At 40.8% G+C, this 12,924-nt stretch overlaps 1 protein-coding gene across 1 annotated transcript in view; it reads right to left on the bottom strand.

The window, feature by feature from the left end:
- Positions 1–12,924, bottom strand: part of LOC111971516 (alkaline ceramidase 2) — a 44,234-nt gene that overhangs the window by 24,079 nt on the left and 7,231 nt on the right. The gene's annotated exons all lie outside the window — the stretch shown is intronic.

Genomic DNA, 12,924 nt, shown 5'->3' with positions numbered 1-12,924 from the left:
AGGGAGACACACCAAAGTTACATGCTATACAAAACCAACACTGTGCCTTTTAATTAATTAGGCATAATAAGACAACATCTGATCATTTGTGGTGCTATTGACAACAGGTGTTACTGGTAGTCCACAGGTGGTGTGTTATTTGTACTATGAATGAAATTGCTGTAACTCTGGTCAAAAGCAGTGACACCGGAATAGGGTACCATTTCAGATGCACAGGATTTGCAAGCACACTCCCCCAGACTAATTTGATTCACTTTTATATTATTACTTTGTGATAATTTTCCAGAAATGTTCCCTTATCAAATTGTGGTCTTGGTTCTTTCAAAACAAGGAAATATCACCCTCTTGCAGAAATCAAACTTATCTGATTAGCTTCAGGATGTTTTGAAACACAATTGAAAACAGAGGGAGAGTTCCCCTGAAACCCAATTATCTCACTACAGACATCAACCCCTAGCCCTTCAACCACCTAAACTCTAACCTCCCCAGATCCGACGGTACCACACAGGTGTGAACAATGTGGCAAAATCTCTTTTGCCCATGGGAAGGCAAGGTGGGGCTATCTCAGATTTACCCTGTGCACTGCCTGAGGCCGAAACGTGTTCTTAAGCTACAGCGGAATAAATTAATAACTAAAGATTATTTATGGTGTGGTGTCCAATCTCTTTCACCAAGGTGGAGCCATTGCCACACTGCTTGACCTATCCAGTCCCTTCAGAACTGCATGCGGTGAACAGAGGATGTGTTTCTCAATTCTGGTCCTGGAGACTAAAAAGGGGCACATTTTTGTTTTTGCCCTTCAGGTCAACAGGACCAGAACTGGGAAACACATTCTCTCAGTGTTCACTGCATCCAGACACTCTGGGTAGGGCCTAGCTAGACAGAGGAAGGAGCCAGGAGACCAGGCATTCAGCTCTAGATTAGATTCCAGCTCTGTGTTCCAACTCAGGTCAGAGGTGAACTCAGCTGTAGAAACTGTAAGGAGAGGCAGAAGTTATGCGAATTGTGGCCACAGTGCAGCTGCTGTCCCACTAGGCGTGTAATGCAGTATGCTATTAACTCTCTGCAATCTATTTTACGGTCTTTATAGTCATCCATTTTAGACTGCAGACTTACAGATCAGGATACAGTTTAATATGTTGTTTGGGATTGTGGGTGATGCTGTAAATTTAGGTAACCCCACAGCCTGGACAATAATCTGCAGTGTAGGCTTCGCAGAGACATAACAAAATAGAAAATGGCAGCTGTACAAATAACTCATCAAGACCCCTTTGACCTCACAAACACGGCAGAATGGCCAAGATTCGAGAGGTTTTGTCTGGCATCAGGGCTGAATGCAAAACCAGAGGAATATCAGTTGAACTCTCTTATACAGTACCTTGAAAAACTATTCACACCCTTTCACTTTTTCCACATTTTGTTGTGTTACAGCCTGAAAATTGATTAAATTTAGAGTTTGTTTCACTGGCCTACACACAATACCCCATAATGTGAAAGTGGAATGATGTTTTTAGAAATTTTTACAAATAAATAAATTAAAAGCTGAAACGTCTTGAGTCAAATTATTCAACCCCTTTGTTATGGCAAGCCTAAATAAGCTGAGGAGCAAACATTTGCTTAATAAGTTGCATGGACTGTGTGCAATAATAGTGTTTGACATGCTTTTTGAATGACTACCTAATTTCTGTACCCCACACATACAGATAATTGTAAGGTCCCTCAGTTGAGCAGTTAACATCAAACACAGATTCAACAAAAAACAGGGAGATTTCCAATGCCTCGCAAAGGGAACCCATTGGTATATGGGTAAAATAAATATATATATATATATATATATATATATCACACACACATATATATATATAATATATATATACACATACTGTTAACGGAATTTAATAATTCCTCTATGTGTCTATTGTTCAATTCAATTGAAATCACTCTGTCTTGTTTCTAAGAATTTGTAAGAGCCTTATTTTGCATAAAATAGACAGAGACCAGTCTCAGAATCAGCCAATAGCATTTATTCTCGTGAGCGCTCTCCCATTGAACCACGAACAACAGTTTATATACAAAATATGACGTCATTGGTTGCAGAATGAATCTCCTCCTCTCGACCAAGACAAAACAGGTTCAAAAGCTCATTCCAACTCACCAGCGCACACACGACACACAATTTAACTGGATTAACTCCTGAAGTTTCACCATAATTTATTACCACTTTAGCAGACAGCTCCAGATAATGGAAAACCTAGGGAGGCACTCGCTGCCTTATCTAAACATCCCAGAGCTAAGTTGAGTCGGTTCAACCATAGGTTAACGATCCTTTTTGCTTACTTAATAACCCACAACACATACCTCTCCAACTAAGTTGGAATGGTGTTTATTATGTTTTAATTACTCCTTATTCATGCTACATAATCCCTTCCTTATGAATTAACATTATTAAATCAGATATAATAATACAGGGTAGAGTTCAATTAGTTATAGTTCTATTTAAATGTAGATTTTGCTTAGACATTATTCATAAAATTCCTAACACATACACACATACATAAACACAGACAAATACACATATATACACACACACAGTTGAAGTCGGAAGTTTACATAAACTTAGTTTGGAGTAATTAAAACTTGTTTTTCAACCACTCCACACATTTCTTGTTAACAAACTATAGTTTTGGCAAGTTGGTGAGGACATCTACTTTGTGCATGACACTTACTTTTTCCAACAATTCTTCACAGACAGATTATTTCACTGTATCACAATTCCAGTGGGTCAGAAGATTAAAGGCACAGTATGTAAACAGCTTGGAAAATTACAGAAAACGATGTCATGGCTTTAAATGCTTCTGATAGGCTAATTGACATCATTTGAGTCAATTGGAGCTGTACCTGTGGATGTATTTCAAGGCCTACCTTCAAAGTGCCTCTTTGCTTGACATCATGGGAAAATCAAAAGAAATCAGCTAAGACCTCAGAAAAAAATGTAGATCTCCACGAGTTTGGTTCATCGTTGGGAGCAATTTCCAAACGCCTGAAGGTACCACGTTCATCTGTACAAACAAGAGTACGCAAGTATAAACACCATGGGACCACACAGCCGTCATACCGCTCAGGAAGGAGACGCGTTCTGTCTTCTAGAGATGAACGTACTTTGATGCGAAAAGTGCAAATCAATCCCAGAACAACAGCAAAGGACATTGTGAAGATGCTGGAGGAAACAGGTAGAAAAGTATCTATATCCACAGTAAAACAAGTCCTATATCGACACAACCTGAAAGGCCACTCAGCAAGGAAGAAGCCACTGCTCCAAAACCACCATAAACAAGCCAGACTAAGGTTTGCAACTACACATGGGGACAAAGATCATACTTTTAGAAGAAATGTCTGCTGGTCTGATGGAACAAAAATGGAACTGTTTGGCCATAATAACCATCGTTATGTTTAGAGGAAAAAGGGGGATGCTTGCAAGTCAGAGAACACCATCCCAACCGTGAAGCACAGGGGTGGCAGCATAATATTGTGGGGGTGCTTTGCTGCAGGAGGGAATGGTGCACTTCACAAAATACATGGCATCATGTGGGAGGAAAAGTATGTGGATATATTGAAACAACATCTCAAGACATCAGTCACGGCGTTAACTTGGGTCAAATGTTTCGGTAGCCTTCCACAAGCTTCCCACAATAAGTTGGTTGAATTTTGGCCCATTCCTCCTGACAGAGCTGGTGTAACTGAGTCAGGTTTGTAGGCCTCCTTGATCGCACACTGTTTTTCAGTTCTGCCCACAAATTTTCTATAGGATTGAGGTCAGGGCTTTGTGATGGTCACTCCAATACCTTGACTTTGTTGTCCTTAAGCCATTTTGCCACAACTTTGGAAGTATGCTTGGGGTCATTGTCCATTTGGAAGACCCATTTGCGACCAAGCTTTAACTTGTTTGGGATAGGGGGCAGCATTTTCACTTTTGGATGAATAGCGTGCCCAGAGTGAACTGCCTCCTACTCAGTCCCAGATGTTAATATATGCATATTATTATTAGTATTGGGTAGAAAACGCTCTGAAGTTTCTAAAACTGTTTGAATGATGTCTGTGACTATAACATAACTCATATGGCAAGCAAAAATCTGAGGTTTGTAGTTTTTGAACTCACCCCTATTGAATACACAGTGGGATATGGGTTATTTTGCACTTCCTAAGGCTTCCACTAGATGTCAACTGTCTTTAGAATGTTGTTTCAGGCTGCTCATGTGAAGGGGGCCGGATGGGAGCTGTTTGACTAAGGGGTCTGCCTATAGCCTCGTTTTCAGTCACGAGCTTTCACTTGAGAGGTAGCTCTCGTTCCATTACTTTTCTACAGACAATGGAATTCTCCGGTTGGAACATTACTGAACTTTTATGATAAAAACATCCTAAAGATTGATTCTATACTTAGTTTGACAAGTTTCTTCGACCTGTAATATAACTTTTTGAACGTTTCGTCCGAATGGACCAGATCGCACTTTTGGATTTGTTTACCAAACGCCCTAACAAAAGAAGCTATTGGACATAAATGGACATTATTGAACAAAACAAGCATTTTTTGTGGAACTGCGATTCCTGGGAGAGCATTCTGATTAAGATCAAAGGTAAGTGAATATTTATAATGCTATTTATGAATAATGTTGACTACCCAACATGGCGGATATTTCTCTGGCTGGTTTGGGCTCTGAGCGCCGTTCTCAGATTATGCTTTTTCCGTACGTTTTTTTAAAAATCTGACACAGCGGTTGCATCTAAAGTGTATCTAAAGTTCCATGTATAATAGTTGTATTTTCATCAACATTTATTATGAGTATTTCTGTGAATTCATGTGGCTCTCTGCAATATCACTGCATGTTTTGGAACTACTGAACGTAACACGCCAATGTAAAATAATATTTTTGGATATAAATATGAACTTTACCGAACAAGACATACATGTATAGTGTAACATGAAGTCCTATGAGTGTCATCTGATGAAGATCAAAGGTTAGTGATTAATTTTATCTCTATTTGTGCTTTTTGTGACTCCTCTCTTTGGCGGGAAAAATGGCTGGGTTTTTCTGTGACTTGGTGGTGACCTAACATAATCTTTTGTGGAGCTTTCGCTGTAAAGCATTTTTGAAATCAGACACTGTGGCTGGATTAACGAGAATGTTATCTTTAAAATGGTGCCTAATACTGTATGTTTGAGAAATTTGATTTATGAGATTTCTGTTGATTTGTATTTGGCGCCCTGCAATTCCATTGGCTGTTGGCTAGCGGAAGTCCTAGACAGGTTAAACAAGTTAAAGGCAATGTTACCAAATACTAATTGAGTGTATGTAAACTTCTGACCCACTGGGAATGTGATGAAAGAAATTAAAGCTGAAATAAATCATTCTCTCTACTAATATTCTGACATTTCACATTCTTAAAATAAAGTGGTGATTCGAACTGACAGGAAATTTTTACTCAGACTAAATGTCAGGAATTGTGAAAAACTGAGTTTAAATGTATTTGGCTAAGGWGTATGTAAACTTCAACTGTATACATTAGAGGCCGACCGATTATGATTTTTCAACTCCGATACCGATTATTGGAGGATCAAAAAAAGCTTATACAGATTAAAAATCGTCCAAGATTATATATATATATATATATATATACTGCTCAAAAAAATAAAGGGAACACTTAAACAACACAATGTAATTCCAAGTCAATCACACTTCTGTGAAATCAAACTGTCCACTTAGGAAGCAACACTGATTGACAATAAATTTCACATGCTGTTGTGCAAAAGGAATAGACAACAGGTGGAAATTATAGGCAATTAGCAAGACACCCCCAATAAAGGAGTGGTTCTGCAAGGTGGTGACCACAGACCACTTCTCAGTTCCTATATTTCCTGGCTGATGTTTTGGTCACTTTTGAATGCTGGCGGTGCTTCAAACTCTAGTGGTAGCATGAGACGGAGTCTACAACCCACACAAGTGGCTCAGGTAGTGCAGCTCATCCAGGATGGCACATCAAATGCGAGCTGTGGCAAGAAGGTTTGTCTGTGTCTGTCAGCGTAGTGTCCAGAGCATGGAGGCGCTACCAGGAGACAGGCACAGTACATCAGGAGACGTGGAGGAGGCCGTAGGGAGGGCAACAAACAACCAACGCAGCAGCAGACCTACCTCTCCGCCTTTGTGCAAGGAGAAGCAAGGAGGAGCACTGCCAGAGCCTGCAAAATGCACTCCACGCAGGCCACAAATGTGCATGTGTCTGCTCAACAAACGGTCAGAAAACAGACTCCATGAGGGTGGTATGAGGACCCGACGTCCACAGGTGGGGGTTGTGCTTACAGCCCAACCACCGTGCAGGACGTTTGGCATTTGCCACGAGAACACCAAGATTGGCAAATTCGCCACTGGCGCCCTGTGTCCTTCACAGATGAAAGCAGGTCCACACTAGAGCGTGACAGACGTGACAGTCTGGAGACGCCGTGGAGAACGTTCTGTCTGCCTGCAACCATCCCTCAGCATGCCGTGATGGTTGGCGGTGGGTCAGTCATGGTGTGGGGTGGCATTTCTTGGGGGGCCGCACAAGCCCTCCATGTGCTCGCAAGAGGTAGCCTGACTGCCATTAGGTACCGAGATGAGATCCTCAGACCCTTGTGAGACCATATGCTGGTGCGGTTGGGCCCTGGGTTCCTCCTAATGCAAGACAATGCTACACCTCATGTGGCTGGAGTGTGTTAGCAGTTCCTGCAAGAGGAAGGCATTGATGCTATGGACTGGCCCGCCGTTCCCCAGACCTGAATCAATTGAGCAACATCTGGGACATCATGTCTCGCTCCATCCACCAACGCCAGCGTTGCACCACAGACTGTCCAGGAGTTGGCGGATGCTTTAGTCCAGGTCTGGGAGGAGATCCTCAGGAGACCATCCGCACCTCATCAGGAAGCATGCCCACGGCGTTGTAGGGAGGTCATAACAGGCACGTGGAGGCACCACACACTACTGAGCCTCATTTTGACTTGTGGTTTTATATTAAAGGACAATAAACCTGAATCAAAGTTGGATCAGCCTGTAGTGTGGTTTTCCACTTTAATTTTGAGTGTGACTCCAAATCCAGACCTCCATGGGTTGATAAATTTGATTTCCATTTTTGTGTGATTTTGTTGTAAGCACATTCAACTATGTAAAGAAAAAAGTATTTAATAAGAATATTTCATTCATTCAGATCTTGTTATTTTAGTGTTCCCTTTATTTTTTTGAGCAGTATATATATATATATATACACACACACATATACACACACACTTGAAATAATGACAATTACAACAATAATGAATGAACAATGAACACTTATTTTATCTTAATATAATACATAAATAAATTAAACCCATTTAGCCTCAAATAAATAATAAAACATGCTCAAGTTGGTTTAAATAATGCAAAAACAGTGTTGGAGAAGTAAAAGTGCAATATGTGCCATGTAAAAAAGCTAACGTTTAAGTTCCTTGCTCAGGACATATGAAAGCTGGTGGTTCAATATTCCCAGTAATGAAATATTAGGTTGCAGTTATTATAGGAAGTATGACTCGACTTTTTCTCTCTATACCATTTGTCTTTCATATACCTTTGACTATTGGATCTTCTAATAGATACTTTAGCATTGCCAGCCTAATCTCAGGAGTTGATAGGCTTGAAGTCATAAACAGCGCTGTGATCAAGCATTGCCAAGAGCTGCTGAAAAATGCAGTAAAGTTTGAATGAATGCTTACGAGCCTGCTGCTGCCTACCATCGCTCAGTCAGACTGCTATCAAATATCAAATCATAGCCTTAATTACAATATAATAAACACAGAAATACGAGCCTTTGGTCATTAATATGGTCAAATCCGGAAACTATAATATCGAAAACAAAAAGTTTATTCTTTCAGTGAAATTCCGTATTTTATCAAACGAGTGGCAACCCCAAGTCTAAATATTGCTGTTACATTGCACAACCGTCAATGTTGTCATAATTATGTAAAATTCTGGCAAATTAGTTCGCAACGAGCCAGGCGGCCCAAACTGTTGCATATACCCTGACTCTGCGTGCAATGAATGAAAGAGAAGTGACAAATTTTCCCTAGTTAGTATTGTCTGCTAACATTAATTTCTTTAAACTAAATATTCAGGTTTAAAAATATATACTTCTGCGTATTTATTTTAAAGCAAAAGGTGTTCATGGTTAGTTACATTTGTGCAACGATTGTGCTTTTTTTCTCTCGCAAATGCGCCTTTGTTAAATCATCACCCGTTTGGCGAAGTAGGCTGTGATTCAATGATAAATTAACAGGCACCGCATTGATTAAATGCAATGCAGGACAAGCTAGTTAACCTAGTAATATCATCAACAATGTTTGATTAACTAGTGATTATGTGAAGAGTGATTGTATTTTATAAGATAAGTTTAATGCTAGCTAAAAACTTACCTTGGCTCCTTGCTGCACTCGCATAACAGGAGGTCAGCCTGCCACGCAGTTTCCTTATGGAATGCAATGTAATCGGCGTCCAAAAATGCCGATAATCGATTGTTATGAAAACGCCCTAATTAAACTGTCCATGCCGATTAAATCGGTCGATCTCATACACACAAACACAGTTCCAGTCAAAAGTTTAGAACACCTACTCATTCAAGGATTTTTCTTTATTTTGACTATGTTCTACATTGTAGAATAATAGTGATGACATCAAAACTATGAAATAACACATATGGAATCATGTAGTAACCAAAAAAGTGTTAAACAAATCTACATCTATTTTATATTTGAGATTCTTCAAATAGCCACCCTTTGCCTTGATGACAGCTTTGCACACTCTTGGCAATCTCTCAACCAGCTTCACCTAGAATGTTTTTCCGACAGTCTTGAAGGAGTTCCCACATATGCGGAGCACTTGTTGGCTGCTTTTCCTTCACTCTGCGGTCCGACTCATCCCAAACCATCTCAATTTGTTTGAGGTCGGGTGATTGTGGAGGCCAGGTCATCTGAAGCAGCACTCCATCACTCTCCTTCTTGGTAAAATAGCCCTTACACAGCCTGGAGGTGTGTTGGGTCATTGTCAGGAAGCGGCGCAGGTCCTAATCCAGGCACTTGTCATCTCCCGTCTGGATTACTGCAACTCGCTGTTGGCTGGGCTCCCTGCMTGTGCCATTAAACCCCTACAACTCATCCAGAACGCCGCAGCCCGTCTGGTGTTCAACTTCCCAAGTTCTCTCACGTCACCCCGCTCCTCCGCTCTCTCCACTGGCTTCCAGTTGAAGCTCGCATCCGCTACAAGACCATGGTGCTTGCCTACGGAGCTGTGAGGGGAACGGCACCTCCGTACCTCAGGCTCTGATCAGGCCCTACACCCAAACAAGGGCACTGCGTTCATCCACCTCTGGCCTGCTCGCCCCTACCTCTGAGGAAGTACAGTTCCCGCTCAGCCAGTCAAAACTGTTCGCTGCTCTGGCACCCCAATGGTGGAACAAACTCCCTCACGACGCCAGGTCAGCGGGAGTCAATCACCACCTTCCGGAGACACCTGAAACCCCATCTCTTTAAGGAATACCTAGGATAGGATAAAGTAATCCTTCTAACCCCCCCCCTTAAAAGAGTTAGATGCACTATTGTAAAGTGGTTGTTCCACTGGATATCATAAGGTGAATGCACCAATTTGTAAGTCGCTCTGGATAAGAGCGTCTGCTAAATGACTTAAATGTAAATGTAAATGTAATTGTCCTGTTGAAAAAGAAATGATAGTCCCACTAAGCGCAAACCAGATGGGATATCGCTGCAGAATGCTGTGGTAGCCATGCTGGTTAAGTGTACCTTGAATTATAACTATATCACAGACTGTGTCACCAGTAAAGCACCCCCACACCATAACACCACCTCATCCATGCTTTACGGTGGGAAACACACATACGGTGATCAGCCATTCACCTATTCTGTGTCTCACAAAGACACAGCGGTTGGAACCAAAAATCTCAAATTTGGACTCATCAGACCAAAAGGACAATTTCCACTGGTCTAATGTCCATTGCTTGTGTTTCTTGGCCCAAGGAAGTCTCTTCTTATTGGTGTCCTTTAGTAGTGGTTTCTTTGCAGCAATTGGACCATGAAGGCCTGATTCACCGTCTCCTCTGGACAGTTGATTTTAAGATGTGTCTGTTACTTGAACGCTGAATCATTTATTTGGGCTGCAATTTCTGAGGCTGGCAACTCTAATGAACTTATCCTCTCCAGCACAGGTAACTCTGAGTCTTCCATTCCTGTGGTGGTCCTCATGAGAGCCAGTTCCATCATAGTGCTTGATGGTTTTTGCGACTGCACCTGAAGAAACTTTCAAAGTTCTTGAAATTCTCCGTACTGAATGACCATGTCTTAAAGTAACAATGAACTGTCGGTTCTCTTTGCTTCATTGAGCTGTTCTTGCCATAAAATGTACATGGTCTTTTACCAAATAGGGCTCTCTTCTGTATACCCCCCTACCTTGTCACAACACAATTGATTGGCTCAAACGCATTAAGAAAGAAATTCCACAAATTAACTTAAGGCACACCTGTTAAATTTAAATGCATTCCAGGTGACTACCTCATGAAGCTGGTTGAGAGAATGCCAAGAGTGTTCAAAGCTGTCATCAATGCAAAGGGTGGCTATTTGAAGAATCTCAAATATAAAATATATTTTGATTTGTTTAACTTCATTAGGGTAGCGGGCACCATTTTCACCTCCGGATGAAAAGTGTGCCCAAAGTAAACCGCCTGCTACTCAGGCCCAGAAGCTAGGATATGCATATAATAGATAGATTTGGATAGAAAACTCTAAAGTTTCCAAAACTGTTAAAATAATGTCTGTGAGTATAACAGAACTGATATGGCAGGCGAAAACTTGTAGTTTTCTATTGAATGCCATTACAGTATCCATTGACTTAGGACTCAAATTGCACTTCCTATGGCTTCCACTAGATGTCAACACTCTTTAGAAATTGTTTCAGGCTTGTATTCTGAAAATTGAGGGAGTAAGACCACTCTGAACGAGTGGACCATTCGGTGTCCCAGAGGTTTTTCATGCGCACAACTGAGAGCACGCCTTTCTTGTTTTCCTTTTATATTGACGAAGCTTCTGTCCGGTTGAAATGTTATTGATTATTATGACTAAAAACAACCTGATGATTGATTATAAACATCGTTGACCTTGTTTCTACGAACTTTAGTGATACTTTTCGGATTTCTCTTCTGTCTGTTGTGACTGCCTTTGAGCCTGTAGATTACTGAACAAAGCGCGCGAACAATACAGAGGTTTTTGGATATGAGGGACTTCATCAAACAAAACTAACATTTATTGAGTAAATGGGAGTCTTGTGAGTGCAACCATGTGAAGATCAAAAGGTAAGTGATTCATTTTATCACTATTTCTGACTTGTGTAACTCCTCCACTTGGCTGGTAACTGTTTGTAATGATTTGTCTGCTGGGCGCTGTTCTCAGATAATCGCATGTTATGCTTTCGCTGTAAAGCCTTTTGAAATCTGACACCGTGGTTTGATTAACAAGAAGTTAATCTTTAAACCGATGTATAACACTTGTATGTTTTATGAATTTTTGAGTATTTCTGTTTTTGAATTTGGTGCTCTACAATTTCACTGGATGTTGGCCAGATGGGACGGTAGCGTCCCACACCCCCTGGAGATGTTAACACTTTTTTGGTTACTACATGATTCCACGTGTTATTTCATAGTTTTGATGTCATCACTATTATTATACAATGTAGAAAATTGTAAAAATAAAGAAAAACCTTTGAATGAGAAGGTGTTCTAAAACTTTTGACTGGTAGTGTAGACGCACGCACACACACCTACCATAGATACACTACCGTTTAAAAGTTTGAGGTCACTTAGAAATGTCCTCGTTTTTGAAAAACAATTTGTTTTGTACATTAAAATAACATCAAACTCAGCAGAAATACAGTGTCGACATTGTTAATGTTGTAAATGACTATTGTAGCTGGAAACGCAGATTTTTTAATGGAATATCTACATAGCCGTACAGAGGCCCATTATCAGCAACCATCACTCCTGTGTTCCAATGGCACGTTGTGTTAACTAATCCAAGTTTATTATTTTAAAAAGGCTAATTGATCATTAGAAAACCCTTTTGCAATTACAGTGGCTTGCAAAAGTATTCACCCCCCCTTAGCATTTTTCCTATTTTGTTGCCTTACAACCTGGAATTAAAATAGATTTTTTGGGGGTTTGTATCATTTGATTTACACAACATGCCTACCACTTTGAAGATGCAAAATATTTTTTTTTATTGTGAAACAAACAAGAAATAAGACAAAAACAACTGAAAACTTGAGCGTGCATAGCTATTCAACCCCCAAAGTCAAAACTTTGTAGATCCACCTTTCGCAGCAATTACAGCTGCAAGTCTTTTGGGGTATGTCTCTATAAGCTTGGCACATCTAGCCACTGGGATTTTTGCCCATTCTTCAAGGCAAAACTGCTCCAGCTCCTTGAAGTTGGATGGGTTCCACTGGTGTACAGCAATCTTTAAGTCATACCACAGATTCTCAATTGGATTGAGGTCTGGGCTTTGACTAGGCCATTCCAAGACATTTAAATGTTTCCCCTTAAACCACACGAGTGTTGCTTTAGCAGTATGCTTAGGGTCATTGTCCTGCTGGAAGGTGAACCTCTGTCCCAGTCTCAAATCTCTGGAAGACTGAAACAGGTTTCCCTCAAGAATTCCCCTGTATTTAGCGCCATCCATCACTCCTTCCTTCAATTCTGACCAGTTTCCCGGTCCCTGCCGATGAAAAACATCCCCATAGCATGATGCTGCCACCACCATGCTTCACTGTGGGGATGGTGTTCTCGAGGTGATGGGAAGTGTTGGGT

The sequence above is a fragment of the Salvelinus sp. IW2-2015 genome, linkage group LG13, assembly GCF_002910315.2.
Source record: "Salvelinus sp. IW2-2015 linkage group LG13, ASM291031v2, whole genome shotgun sequence".
Lineage (NCBI taxonomy): Eukaryota > Metazoa > Chordata > Actinopteri > Salmoniformes > Salmonidae > Salvelinus > Salvelinus sp. IW2-2015.
This window is presented reverse-complemented; position numbering and strand designations above follow the sequence as displayed.